Raw genomic sequence first — 9799 nt, 5'->3', positions numbered from 1 at the left:
AATTGCAACTTAGGAAAACTTGTGAGGAACATACCCCAGTGTTCCCAAATCTAAAACAAGGAAGCAGCGATTCAGAAGAGCTCCACTCCAGCTCTACAGACAACTCACACTGAAGTTTATACACGTGCTTTTGGCCAAGCCACTACTTTTACGTGGGTGAGTTGCATCTGAAATACCATGTAAGAGTACTTTGAACTTAAACTAACATTCAGAATGTAGACACCTTAAATTCTGAAAAATAATCTACATGGGCATCAAGAAGTATCATCTTTTAACCTCTTCTGAACTGCCCACCTGACTAACATCACCAATACTTCCATATAATAGCTCTACATTCAAGGAGCTATTCACACTATCATTCATGTGATGTTTTCAGCGCCACCTGATTTCTTTTACGAACAGAAAGACACTAAAGGAAGACTTGAAAAAGGGGAGCAGAATTAGGGATCACTTTCACAGCAATTAAAAAGCAGTGACAGAGGACAATAGCAGTTCTAACAATTTCACTTTTCACTGCTCTTCACACAGAAGTTACCAAGAGATATAGTTGGCTGGCCTTGCTTTCACATGTTAAAGTCTTTATTCCTACTTAGCTATGAAAGCTACTAGTAATGCTAAAAAATAAATAAATAATATATATATATATATATATATAAAAAGCAGCTCCAAAATTTCCATATTTTCATTTATACAAACTGGTCAGAATGAAAGCCAATGACACTGCAGAATGCAAGTATTGACCATGTAAATCCAAACTACAAATATTTTTAGTTATTGCCACTGTGGAGAGGTACAACTCTACTCAGCTATCCACTGAATTTTCCTAGGTTTATGCTACAGGTCTGCTCCACCAACCCCAGTTTCACTGAAGTAATAAGTGAACAGATAAGAGACTTTCTGCTCCAACATACAGCAGCGCTTGACAAAGGCACCAACTAGAAGGCACGGACCTCTTACCTAGTTCAAGGGAAATCTACTCAAAGTAGCCAACTGCAAATAAAGTGTACACTCCATATTCTGACTTAAAGCAAGGCATAGCACAGGAAGCAGAAAGAAAAGGAAATGTCACAAGTAAACTTAGTCCAAAAGCCAGCAATTTTCCAAACATGACCAAAAGAGTGAAAGATAGTAGAAGAGAGAAGGATCTTTTTGTAAGCTGTCAGGCTCTTTATTAGTATTTAAGAATTGGAGGCAACAGCAGGAGTACAGGATGTAGGGCATTCACTGACCTTAGCCTCGAAAGCACTGTGGGATAACCCATGCACATGCAAGTTAAAACTCAAGTCGGATTACACCAGGATAAGCGAAACCAACACTAGACACTGTCACTCCAGTTCAATGGATGGCTCATTAACATATTGGGAAAGTTTGGAAAAATCTTTCATGTCTATGAAAATTTTCTCTAACAAAGCTATTGAGCAGTTTCACCTGAATAGGAGCTTGCCTGTGTTGTAACTTACTTAGTAAGGAACTTACTTACACAACAAACCAAAAAGCTATGTTTTCCTTTTACTTCACAGAAAGTTCAGGTATTGCAAAACACATAGAAGTGTGTCAGTCATTCTGACCAGGAGTTTATTCACACCAGGGAGCAAAGCCTTTTAGAACAAGTAGCCAGAATAATCTTAGCTGATCAAAACTCCTCAGCTGCTTTCTACTACCTCTCATGAGAGCAGATATATACCCACTCCCTATAACATCAACAGTAGTAAGGGAAAACTCAAGTTTTCAAATTAAAGCAAGCATGTAATTTGACTTTTTCTTCTTTCCAACAGAAGGTTTTGGAACCCTTACAAAGTAAATATTTTATTTGAGGAGCCAGAACTTCCAGGCTGGGGAACAATTTTATTTCTATTTAGTGACTGGGGAATAACTTTCTTTCTATTTAGTGAGCCAACAGTAACAGAACCTATTCCATACATGTTGTCTGTTCCGTCCCATACCTCCATACAGACCAAAATATTTCAAGAACCAAATGGGTCCTCCATTTACTAAACCACTTTGTATCACAAAAATAAGTCACAACTTTGAGGAGAAAAGACAGGAAGCTACCAACTTTCTTTGCTGACAAATCCACTCTTTCTTCAGAGAACATCCTACACTTTTAGACACATTATGGCTTTCCTCCATTTCCAGGAATGCCACTTGTTCAAGTCTCCAGTTACATTTAAGCCAAAAAGGATATCCCTTCATTTTCTTTTTTCATAAGACAGAAAAACAGGAGAATGATTATAGAAATATAAACTACAGAAATGACAAGCACATAATTTGTTTTGGGTTTTTTTCTTAAAAACATTCCTTGCTTTGAATATAACATGCAGTCTGTCCACATTCACACCACATTTCTTAGCCTTTACACTGAGTGTTCCTATATATTTATTTATATAATATATATTATGCATAATAAAAGATATTTATTTTGACAATTTAAACCAGATCAAGGTATCTTTAAGTGGAAAAAAAAGAATTCCAATATTGACATCTGATCTCCAGTAATGAGCATGCTAAGAATGCATGTATCTGTACAATACTAGTTACATTCACCACTTGTTCTGGTTAAACAATGCTGTCTCCATGTCATGGAGACATGATGTGGAGCTGAATCCATAAAACCTCAATTTTTTCTCCCTCCCCACACCAAGTAACAGGACCCATGCTTTCAAACACCACAGGAACACTCATTCCAAATGAGGCACCCTCCCAGCACCAGGGGATGCTACTTATTGGAGGGTGGGTTGTTAATGCCTGTTAGGTCTGGGGACAATGCTTTCAAAGCTTGCTTGCTTTTGCTGCCCTCCACTTCACACACCAATTGCATTCACAACACACCAAGAAGAACCTTATTTTACATGCTGAGCAGGACCATCACCAGCTGAGAGGCCACAAGAGAAAATAGGTCTTTGTGGCCACATTGACAGCTCAAGAACGGTGTAATTATTCTCCCTATCAACTGACTTTCTGGTAAAGAAACACACTTCCGCAACTTTCAAAAACCAACTAGCAGATAACCTCTAACACAATACTGGAAAACATCAGAGATGTGACAAAACAGCATTCACCAAACACCTCACCATCCTAACCACTGCCAGCTCTTCAGCAGACCAGATGTCTCAGCCCAAAGACAAAGAAATAAGCTAATGCTTCAGGAGACGTAGGAGGTAGGTTCGCAGAGCACCCTGCACATGCTACCACAACACAAGGAAAGAGAATTAAAAAGACAAAGACCAAAGCTGCTCCAGCCCTTCCCCCAAAAGCCAGTGCTCAGGCGAGGTGGGTCGGGTCATGAGAAACCCTCGACTGTCTCACTGGAAGACTCTGCATCCGCCCCAGGGGAAGGAGGAAAAACAGGCTTTCCACCACTCAGGATTACGCCAAGAACAACACGGTGCCGTTAAGAGATCAGGGCAGCAAAGGCCGTGAAGTGACACTGTTGAAGCTCCTTCCAGTGCAGACGTCAGTCTCTGCAATAGCTAACAGCAAATGCATCAGCAGAATTAGAAGGTGTGGCGGTTAGACACAAACACTTCCTAATCTGTGCTTTTAATAAAAGGGAAAAAACAAATACCTTCAGAAAAAAAAAGTGAGAACACAGGAAACTGCCATCTTAACAGGCTGACAGTATGACTGGTTACACAAGCAGAACAGCTCAAAAAAAACCAAAAACCAACCCAACAGAGCTGAACAACACCTTCCCTTCTCACTTCTCCCAGCTGGACAAAGCCTTTCAGTTGAACTCCCCTTCTGCTTTGCAGAATCAGACGACCGCTATGACCACTTCACCAAAATACCCTTTGCGAGCACAGCACACTGTACACTTTGCAAAGAAAGCCACCTTGTTGTCTTCTGAGAGTCATCTCACTAACTGCCTACCCATCAGTTTCAAGTCAGATAACTTTTTAGATGAACCTTCCATCTCCACAGGCTTACCATGCAGACAAACTGAAGAAATACTCAGGGCAGGGTAGAAAGCTTTGCTGTTTCATACCCTGTATTATATGCAGCTATACCACTGCATTCATATTCCACACAACATTAAGTACTTCCCTGAGCACCATTTAATAACAAATTGTTGAGGGGAAAGAAACAAGAGAATCAGCTCCATATCCTGGCAGTCAGAAGGCTGCTGTCGTGTAGAGACGAAAGTCCAACATCTCGGGTGTCTTCCTTCAGATGCAAGTTACTTGAGACTATTCAACTTTGTTTTCTATTCCAGGAGTTTCTAGATGTCAGTGTACATGCTTCAGCACTGATTTTATACCCCAAAGCAAGAGTAGACAGCTCTCGCCAAGCAGAACAAATCAGATTCTTTTTGAAATATTAAAATTCACAGCATTTAGCTGCCTTTGAATACTGTGCTTCATTCTGCTTCCTGTAGCTCTGACTGCAGCAACTGGAAGCTGCCTTGTTTCCTCCAAGTCCCACCAATTATTTAGAGAAAACACCTTTCCAGAGAGACTCAAGTATCAATTATTTAGTCTTTGAGCAGGAAACAAAAACCTTTAAAACAGGAAAAGACAACTTCTGGAAAGGGCTGTTGGGCCACATGAACAAATTTGGTTTTGTACACTAGCAACCTGCCCGAAACAGAATGAAAAAGCCAAAATAAAACAACCCATAAAAAAGCCAAAAGCTCATATGCACACACAAGCTCAGCAAGTGTCTGAGCCTATTAGTGTCACAGGAAGAGTCCCAACTACAATGGGGGCTTCAGCACAGGTCTTCACACAGAAGACCCTTATCAATTTGTTATAAATGCCTGCTCTCTAGACTGGGAGCATAAAATGGAGAGAAGCTCCTTTGTAATACCAGGACAACATTCAACAACACTGACTGCAAAGGTCAAGAGGAAGCAAAGGCCTATGTTTATTACACCCTTGCCTTTCACATTCAGGTTCAGATTAAGGATGAAGACAGTCCTAAAATTTTCAGCTTTTGCACAGACTTCTAAAGACAAGGGCACAGAAACAGCTCTCAGAAGAAACACATGTAAGCAGGTACTCTGGATAAGGACAAAAGTTTATTCACTTACACATATCATGTATGAGCTTTACTACAAGGAAAGGGATAAAACACTATTGCTTTGCTCTCAAAAAGGAAGAGAGACAGGAAACACTGAAGCAAAACAAGTGGTGGTCCCCCCTTTCCAAACAGGGGCTGAGGCACACTTTGAACCAGAAAGGAAAATAAACTTACTTTTAAATCCTAACAGCCCTGGGTTCAGATACCGTTCCTCTTGTTTAGCATATTTTATTTTCATTTGCCAAAAGTTTTCTGCATAAGTGGCAACAGAATTCAAGTGTGAATAATCAAGCAGAATGATACTTCTCCTCTCTCAAAGGGATTCAATTCTAAGATTTACGTCAGATTGGTAAAGAAAGTCAGCAAAAGCCAAAGCCTTTGAAGCCAGTGGTTTCAACTGCAAACATTGCAATCCCTTATCCTGTCAATATTTGAGGATCACCATTTTCTGCAGGTTAAATCCTTTGCCGTAATCCTCACCTGCAACATGCCTAAAATAGATTCTTCAGCTCACTGACCATAATGAAAACAGGTTTTGTTCAGTCATCCAGAAAAAAAGAGAAGCAGCTTTACAATGCAAAAAATTCAAATATGAGACGTTCAAGTATAAGTAATTAAATCGTGGCTGTTTTCAAAATGAAGTCATCTGAACCTAGACTGTTCAGTTCCCCCCCCCCCCTCTTTTTTTGATTGCTAGATTAGGGGCAGGGGAACACCCAAACTATTAAACTTTAAGAGCCACACGTATCTAACCTTGATAAGCTTCGCTCTGATCATCTCTGACATTGTTCTTAACCTTTCCTTTATCAGATGCTTTTGACTGAGCATGAGCCAAAGGGTCAAGAAGAAGAATCCTGTTCCTGCGCAAGCTGTGCTAGGGGCTGGAAGGCTGCTTCAGTACCCTCATGCAAGCTACCAACACTACAATTCTAGAAAAGCCATAGATTTTAAGGACTGTGCAATAGTAGTGACGAAGACACATGACCATCCTTTGGACATACAATCAGAAGCCACCTGGAAAAGGACCACTTCGTAATTCCCCCTTAGTGATAGCCTGCAACATTTACTCTGAAGTAAAGAAAATTCTTGTTTGAGGGTTTGATTTACTTTATCTAAGGTACTTCAGCTTAAAGCAACATGAGAACCATAGCACGTTCATGGATTTTGTGAATTGCAGCCTGTTAGCCTTGGAAACCCACCACAGATGCCAAAGTACAAAAGTCCGTTCTATCAAAAACAGGAAGTTTTGACCCAGGAAGCCACAATGCAAAGCAGCATGACACAAAAAGCCCACAAGTAAAAACATTCTTGATTCATAGGTGAGGCATAAATGTCTCCTTTGTCTGGTGTCTGAAACCCACATATTTCACCATACCCCACTCTAGTGGAAATTTTTTTTTGTAAAAGCAGAAAATGACATAAAGGGAGGATCTGTGGGAACAGTTTTGACAATAGCTCAGTGAACTCCACTTCCCTCCCCTGCCTCACCTCAATGAGATTTCTAATCTAACACAGTGGGATTAGAACAAGAGTTTAATTTATTCACGCTCAGCAGTACTCAGACTATACCACACCTAATACACGATGGGAAACTTCATAGAAGACTATAAGAATTAATTGTAGGAGTTTGTCAGCAGAAAGATCTCCACCCCCACCACTGCTTTTTTTTTTTTTCCAAACATCAATTTACAGGTAATGGCTGACTGGTAGCCACAAACCAAAGCTTTGTAAATTAAATATAACTACCCTGTAAGAAAATCAGAGGTCAGCCTCAAGACCCAAACAACTTATAAGGGATCAAAAAGTATACTCCTCAGTTATTCATTAGAAGTTAGCCTACAACTAAAAACTTCTTCATCCAGATTACATACACATTTGCATCCGGACATGACCAAATTCATAAGACATCATGACAACAATTTTCTTGCTACATCTAAGAGCAAAAAGTCACATCTTCAATACCAAAGAAAGTGCCCCAACTAGATAGCATTTTAGGGCTCACAGCAAGGGCTTTTTATGATCCTTTCATTAAGTATTGCAAGGCCAAGGCCTAAAGCTAGCAAAAGGTAGCCCAGAACATACTCCCCTTCAGTCCTGTCAGGTATGTTGAAGGTTCTTGCACAGACACCGCTCCTAATAAGTAATTCTTTTCTTTCTTTTCTGTCACACACCCGCACCCCCCTCCCCCCGCCAAGAGGGTTTGGGAGGACAGGAAAGAGGCTTTAAACAGGAAAACAGCATAAGATTAATTATTCTACAATGCACTAAGTGTCAGGCAAAGCCTATGCCCACAGACAAGAATAAAACTCAAGTGAGGTTTCTCCTGATTTGGTCTTCTTTCCTGGGGACGCTTCCACACAAAGGAAGCTACAAAGAAAGCTAACTAGATAAACTTACACTAAATAAAAATCATAGAGCACACACCAGACACAGAAGATCAACTTTCAGTGATTTTGATCTAGTTCTAGGCTTCACCTTTAGCAAGTCCATCTATGAGTGATATCAACAAAAATAAAGCAAAATGCCAACCACATAACTTACTTGCATGTTGTTTTTCAACATTATTATAGAAGTATTTCCAAACTTTTGGGAAGCTATTTTTAAAAACTGCTGTTTTCAGTGGCATTGTAATTTTGAACATGAAAATATTCTAAGGACAGGCATCATCACTCCGTTCTTCCCTCCCCACAAGAACAGAGCTTTATAAAAGGACACACATCACACCCTGAAAGTACCTTCTTCCAGTGTCATTAGCCAGAGGATAAAGAACACCATTCCACCAACACAGATGTCCTGGATTTTTTTTAAAAAAAAAAAAAAAACAGCCAAAACACAAAAGCTGCAAAGTAGTTTCCCCCACAGCTCATTCCTACTTCTCATCAATGACTAGACTTGAATTGCCACCTGACCCCTTCTCTCCCCACACAATTCCTTTGTCAAGCAGACAAAGTGGTAGCATCTCAACCATCCACACCCAAGCATTTAAAGTTTCACACGTTTATTTTAAGTAGAAAATGGCTCAGGAAGTCATAAGAGCATGTGAGTACTGATGCCTAACTCACTGATGGAGATAGCCAGAAAGGAGATCATCGCCCCAATGAACTAGATAGACCCTGTACTTCCATTCTCTAGGAACGGGTTTCCTTCCATTTTATCCAGAGCTCTAGGTCACAAACTTTATGTCCCTATGGAAAAAAAAAAAAAAAAAAAAAAAAAAAAAAAAAAAAAAAAAGGCATAACGCTGGAAAAATCCTACCCTCCCGGTTATCATAAAATGTCCTTCCCTCCACCACCACCTTTGAAGCCCTACTAAGGAAGGGAAAACCAACAGAAATAACTTACTTTTACAGCTTTTTTTTTTGTTGTTTTTAATTCAGAAAGGCTCAAAATAAAACCACTAAGTCTACATTGAGTATGTGAGGTAAAGTCAGATGTATGCTTAACAGCCTTATGCAGATACTCTGAAAGTGTAAAATCGTGGTTTGTTCTACACAAAAATAAAAAGCCAGTATTGAAGTGAGGCCGGTATAACACCATGGGTCCTCCATAATACCAAGCCTTTTCCAGCTTAGCTTAAACCCTCTCTCTAGAATGCACAAGGGCCATTCCCTCCCTTAAAACAAAAAAGTTTACAAAGGGGAAAACAACCAGAACACTTTCCCCACATTAACCGTGCATAATGCATTTTACTTGAACTCTCCTCATAAGGTCTGTGTGCAGCAGCTTCTCAGCAGCGCTCCATAGGGGTCACAGACCAGAAATAAAACATTCGCCTGAAACGACAAAGACGACCAGGTAGAAGGTAAATGACCAAAGGGGAACTGGTGATGTGTTAATTACCCAGTCACCCATCCTGGAACCCCACAGGAGCCGAAACAAACGCGAGGCATCACCTCAGGTGACACCGCACTCAACGGCCGGGCCTGCTTCGGCAGGAAGCTCAGAGGGTGTCAGAGAGGTCCCTCGCTCACACAGCTTACAAGTAATTACAGTCAAAATTCAAAAAAGAAGTTACAGGCCCCAACCCTCGTACGCACGGAGCAGTTGCTTCTGCTAACAGCAACGCCTGGATCGAGGGCAGGCGCTGCCGGCAGCCGGCGCACCGGCAGAGGACGGAGCGGCCAAACGCCGCCCCGCGGCTGCAGCACCCCGAAAGGCCTTTTTTTAAAAAAAAAAATTATTTTTCTCCCTCGTGGCACCTCACTCAACGAAACAACTTCGCGTGAACTCCCAGAGGAAGCCTCGCCCGGCCTCTCCGGCTTCCTTTAATGGACAAGGACAATGGCAGAGGCTCGCCACAGCCCCACGTTTTCGGGAAACTTACGAAGTCTGAGGGCTGCTGCCCGCCCCGAGGGAGGGCAGCCGGGCAGCGCTTGCTCCCCGCTCCGTTCAATGGCTGCCAGCTCCCAGGGGATGTTGCGGGGGAAGAGTCGTGCGCCGGGGAGGGGTCAAAGACGGGGGCCGGTGCTTAAAGACGGGGGGAGAAAGGGGCATTCCGTACGGCGGGGACGCGGCGCGACCCCGGGGGCAGACGGCTGAGGGGATGCCCGGGCCGGCGGCGGGGCGGGCAGGGACTCACCGGGGGCAGCAGCCTGCTCGCCAAGTTTCCCCAAGTTGGGCGGAGGGCGAGGCGGAGGTCGGCGTAATCGGGGGTCCCTCCGCTGCCTCGGCTAGTCCATGGACGCGGCGCGGCGGCGCTCCCGGACCTTCCCCGCGTCAGCGCGGCCGGCCACCAGCGCCGGGGTGCCTCTCCACCGAGCCGCCCCGCCGCTACCGTGCT

General features: G+C 42.5%; 1 protein-coding gene across 4 annotated transcripts in view; it reads right to left on the bottom strand.

The window, feature by feature from the left end:
• The window catches only part of TSPAN14 (tetraspanin 14), a 43420-nt gene extending 33621 nt beyond the window's left edge, over positions 1–9799 (bottom strand). Inside the window, exons 1-3 of one of the 4 annotated variants that reach the window (XM_041127086.1) lie at positions 9599–9799; positions 8710–8792; positions 8276–8328 (exon numbers count right to left, since the gene is read on the bottom strand). The gene's annotated coding sequence lies outside the window, so the exon portion shown is untranslated. The other 3 variants (XM_041127088.1, XM_030029596.2, XM_041127087.1) reach the window with 3 other exon arrangements.

The sequence above is a fragment of the Aquila chrysaetos genome, chromosome 11 (assembly GCF_900496995.4).
Source record: "Aquila chrysaetos chrysaetos chromosome 11, bAquChr1.4, whole genome shotgun sequence".
Classification (NCBI taxonomy): Eukaryota; Metazoa; Chordata; class Aves; order Accipitriformes; family Accipitridae; genus Aquila; species Aquila chrysaetos.
The sequence above is the reverse complement of the archived record's forward strand: the minus strand, read 5'-3'. Positions and strand labels throughout refer to the sequence as shown.